The following is a 5,030-nucleotide window of genomic DNA, read 5'->3' on the forward strand; positions in this document are numbered from 1 at the left end:
CACGAAAAAATCAAAAAAAATTAAAAACAGAGTCAAAAATAGCAGAAAAAAATTCGCACCCTGGAGGAAGCACAGGCTGGCGTTCAACGCCAGTAAGATGCATCTGGCCGGCGTTCAACGCCAGAACAGAGCATCATTCTGGCGCTGAACGCTAGAAACAAGCAACATTCTGGCACTGAACGCCAGGAATGTGCCCAGAGAAGAAAAGCTGGCGCTGAACGCCAGTAACAAGCATGAAACTGGCGTTCAACGCCAGAAACATGCTTTACATGGGCGTTGAACGCCCAGAATGTGCACCACACGGCGTTTAAACGCCAGAATGGTGTGCAAAGGCATTTTACATGCCTATTTGGTGCAGGGATAGAATTCCTTGACACCTCGGGATCTGTGGACCCCACAGGATCACCTCAGGATCTGTGAACCTCACAGGATCCCCACCTACCTCGCCCTCTCTCTCTCCATTCATGGTCATTCCTTCTGTTTTTTATTCACCACCTACATCTATCCACTCTTCCCCATACATCCCACCTACCTTTAAAATTCAAATTCTCTGTCCCACCCAATCCCACCCATATAGCCGAATAAACACATCCCTCCATCTCCTCCATATCTTCTTCTTATTCTTCATCTTTTCTTTCTTCTCTTGCTCGAGGGCGAGCAATTTTCTAAGTTTGGTGTGGTAAAATCATAGCTTTTTGCTTTTCCATAACCATTAATGGCACCTAAGGCCAGAGATATTCAAAAAAAAAAAGTGGCGAAAAAAAATAGAAAGAAAAAGAAAAAGCAAGCAGAAAAAGCCAATAGCCCTTAAAACCAAAAGGCAAGGGTAAAAAGGATCCAAGGCTTTGAGCATCAATGGATAGGAGGGCCCAAGGAAATAAAATCCAGGCCTAAGCGGCTAAATCAAGATGTCCCTAACCATGTGCTTGTGTCATGAAGGTCCAAGTGAAAAGCTTGAGACTGAGTGGTTAAAGTCGTGATCCAAAGTAAAAAGAGTGTGCTTAAGAGCTCTGGACACCACTAACTGGGAACTCTAGCAAAGCTGAGTCACAATCTGAAAAGGTTCACCCAGTTTTGTGTCTGTGGCATTTATGTATCCGGTGGTAATACTGGAAAACAAAATACTTAGGGCCACGGCCAAGACTCATAAAATTAGCTGTGTTCAAGAATCAACATGCTTAACTAAGAGAATCAATAACACTATCTAAACTTCTAAGTTCCTAGAGAAGCCAATCATTCTAAGCTTCAAAGGAAAAAGTGAGATGCCAAAACTGTTCAGAGGCAAAAAGCTACAAGTCCCGCTCATCTAATTAGAACTAATATTCATTGATATTCTGGAATTTATAGTATATTCTCTTCTTTTTATCCTATTTGATTTTCAGTTGCTTGGGGACAAGCAACAATTTAAGTTTGGTGTTGTGATGAGCGGATAATTTATACGCTTTTTGGCATTGTTTTTAGGTAGTTTTTAGTAAGTTCAAGCTACTTTTAGGGATGTTTTCATTAGTTTTTATGTTAAATTCACATTTCTGGACTTTACTATGAGTTTGTGTGTTTTTCTGTGATTTCAGGTAATTTCTGGCTGAAATTGAGGGACTTGAGCAAAACTCTGAAAAAGGCTGACAAAAAGGACTGCTGATGCTGTTGGAATCTGACCTCCCTGCACTCGAAATAGATTTTCTGGAGCTACAGAACTCCAAATGGCGCGCTTTCAACGGCGTTGGAAATTAGACATTCAGAGATTTCCAACAATATATAATAGTCCATACTTTGTTCGGAAATTGACGATGTAACTTGGCGTTGAACGCCAAGTACATGCTGCTGTCTGGAGTTAAACGCCAGAAAAACGTCATGATCCGGAGTTGAACGCCCAAAACACGTTATAACTTAGAGTTCAACTCCAATAAAAGCCTCATCTCGTGGATAGATCAAGCTCAGCCCAAGCATACACCAAGTGGGCCCCGGAAGTGAATTTATGCATCAATTACTTACTCATGTAAACCCTAGTAGCTAGTCTAGTATAAATAGGACATTTAACTATTGTATTAGACATCTTTTGATCACTTTAGATCTAAAGAGCATCTTGGGACGATTAGTTCTCAGATCATGGGGGCTGGCCATTCGGCCATGCCTGAACCTTTTACTTATGTATTTTCAACAGTGGAGTTTCTGCACACCATAGATTAAGGGTGTGGAGCTCTGCTGTACCTCAAGTTTCAATACAATTACTATTACTTTCTATTCAATTCTCTTTTATTCTTATTCCAAGATATATGTTACACTTAACTTTGATGAATGTGATGATCCGTGACACTCATCATCATTCTCACCTATGAACGTGCGTGATTGACAACCACTTCCGTTCTACTTTAGGCCGGGCGCATATCTCTTAGATTCCCCAACAGAATCTTCGTGGTATAAGTTAGATAGATGGCGGCATTCATGAGGATCCGGAAAGTCTAAACCTTGTCTATGGTATTCCAAGTAGGATTCTAGGATTGAATGACTGTGACGAGCTTCAAACTCCTGAAGGCTGGGCGTGATGACAAACGCAAAAGAATCAATGGATTCTATTCCAACCTGATTGAGAACCGACAGATGATTAGCCGTGCCGTGACAGAGCATAGGACCATTTTCACTGAGAGGATGGGATGTAGCCATTGACAACGGTGATGCCCTACATACAGCTTGCCATGGAAAGGAGTAAGAAGGATTGGATGAAAGCAATGAGAAAGTAGAGATTCAAGAGGAGCACAGCATCTCCATACACTTATCTAAAATTCCCACTATTAATTTACATAAGTATTTCTATCCCTTTTATTTTCTTTTTATTATTAATATTCGAAAATCCATAAACCAATTTAATCTGCCTAACTGAGATTTACAAGGTGACCATAGCTTGCTTCATACCAACAATCTCTGTGGGATCGACCCTTACTCACGTAAGGTATTACTTGGATGACCCAGTACACTTGCTGGTTAAGTTGAACGAAGTTGTGAACCATGGTATTGGCATCATATTTTTGGCGCCATTGCCAGGGAATGAAAAGCAATGAATTTTGCAAAATGGAATGACACATGAATAACAATTTCGTCCACCATTGGCACTTTGAGGCAAGATATTTTAAAGGAGGCACACAAAAGCGGATTCTCCATTCACCCGGGAAGTACTAAGATGTACCATGATTTAAAGGCGATGTTTTGGTGGCCGGGTATGAAGAATGATGTGGCGGAATATGTTTCAAGGTGCTTAACTTGTCAAAAGGTAAAGATTGAACACCAAAGGCCTGCCGGTACGTTGCAACCTTTAGAGATTCCACAATGGAAGTGGGAAAGTATTGCAATAGACTTTGTGTCAGGATTGCCAAGGACTAGGGCTGGTTTTGATGCTATTTGGGTGATTGTGGACCGACTAATGAAGTCAGCTCACTTTTTACCCATTCGGATGACTTACACCCTTGAGGAGCTAGCGCGGTTATACATAAAGGAAATTGTGAGACTTCACGGTGTACCTGCTACTATAATCTCTGATAGAGATCCTCGTGTCACTTCAAGGTTTTGGGGTACATTTCAGAAAGCTTTTGGAACCCGACTAAACTTGAGCACGTTTTACCATCCTCAAACAGATGGTCAATCCGAGAGGACGATCCAAACACTAGATGATATGTTGAGAGCTTGTGTTTTGGACCAACCGGCGAGTTGGGATCGGTATATGCCGTTAGTGGAGTTTGCATACAATAATAGTTATCATGCGAGCATCAGAATGGCTCCGTATGAGGCCATGTATGGGAGGAAATGTCAATGTCCGCTATGTTGGTATGAAGCTGGGGAGAAAGGCTTGTTGGGGCCGGAAATGATAGCTCAGACCACTGAACAAGTCAAGAAAATCCGAGATAGGATGCTTACGGCGCAGAGTCGTCAAAAGAGTTACGCCGATCAGAGGCGAAGGCCCTTAGAATTTGAGGAAGGAGACCATGTTTTCCTTAAGATTACTCCGACTACGGGAGTAGGTAGGGCGATTAAAGCAAAGAAGTTGAATCCTCAATACATTGGTCCATTTCAAATCCTAGAGAGGGTTGGACCGGTGGCGTATCGGATGGCTCTACCACCTCATCTTTCGAATCTACACGACGTGTTTCACGTGTCGCAGCTTCGGAAATACACTCCTGATGCTAGCCATGTGTTGGAACCTGAATCGGTTCAGTTAAGAGAAGATTTGACGCTTCTAGTGGCTCCGGTCAGAATTGATGATACTAGTATCAAACGGTTGCGTAGAAAAGAGGTTTCATTAGTCAAAGTGGCATGGAGTCGAGGCGGTTTTGAAGAACACACTTAGGAACTTGAGTCGGAGATGCGAACGGATTATCCACACTTATTCTCAGGTAATTGCATTTGAATTTTGTGGGCAAAATTTCCAATTAGGTGGGTAGAATGTGAGACCCGGTTAATTAACAGCTAATTAACCCATAAATGAGAATTTATTCTAGAAAGCCCAAAATGTCATTTTTGTGGCTAAATGTGATAGAGGAGATTGAGACGAGAATTTCGGTACCAATTTTATAGAATTCGGACCAAGATTGGACCGAACGGGCCAAACCGGACCAACCGGACCCAAAGTGGGCCCTTGGCCCAACTAAACTAAACCAAAACCCTAGTTTTCAGCACTCTCTCTCCTCACTATACACTCACACACGCTGAAAATTGAGAGGGAGGGGGAAAGAACACTCTCTCAAGTTCTCTCCCTTGGTTGATCTTCAAACCACCATAACTTTTGATCTAGAGTTCCGATTGCCACACCATTTGTGGCCATGCGTTCACCATGAAGAGCTCTACAAAATCCATACATTCAATCTTGAGGTAAGTCACGTTTTTTCTCTTCAAATTTCCAGCCTTGTTTTCGAGTTTCATGAGCAAAAATATTGAGATTTTGGGCTCTTTGATGTTATAGGACCCAACTCTATTGAAGAAGAAGGTTAATCTTGTCTCCTTGGACCTTGGGTGTGGTAAGATTCTCAACCCTAGTATAATTT

The sequence above is a fragment of the Arachis stenosperma genome, chromosome 10 (assembly GCF_014773155.1).
Source record: "Arachis stenosperma cultivar V10309 chromosome 10, arast.V10309.gnm1.PFL2, whole genome shotgun sequence".
Classification (NCBI taxonomy): domain Eukaryota; kingdom Viridiplantae; phylum Streptophyta; class Magnoliopsida; order Fabales; family Fabaceae; genus Arachis; species Arachis stenosperma.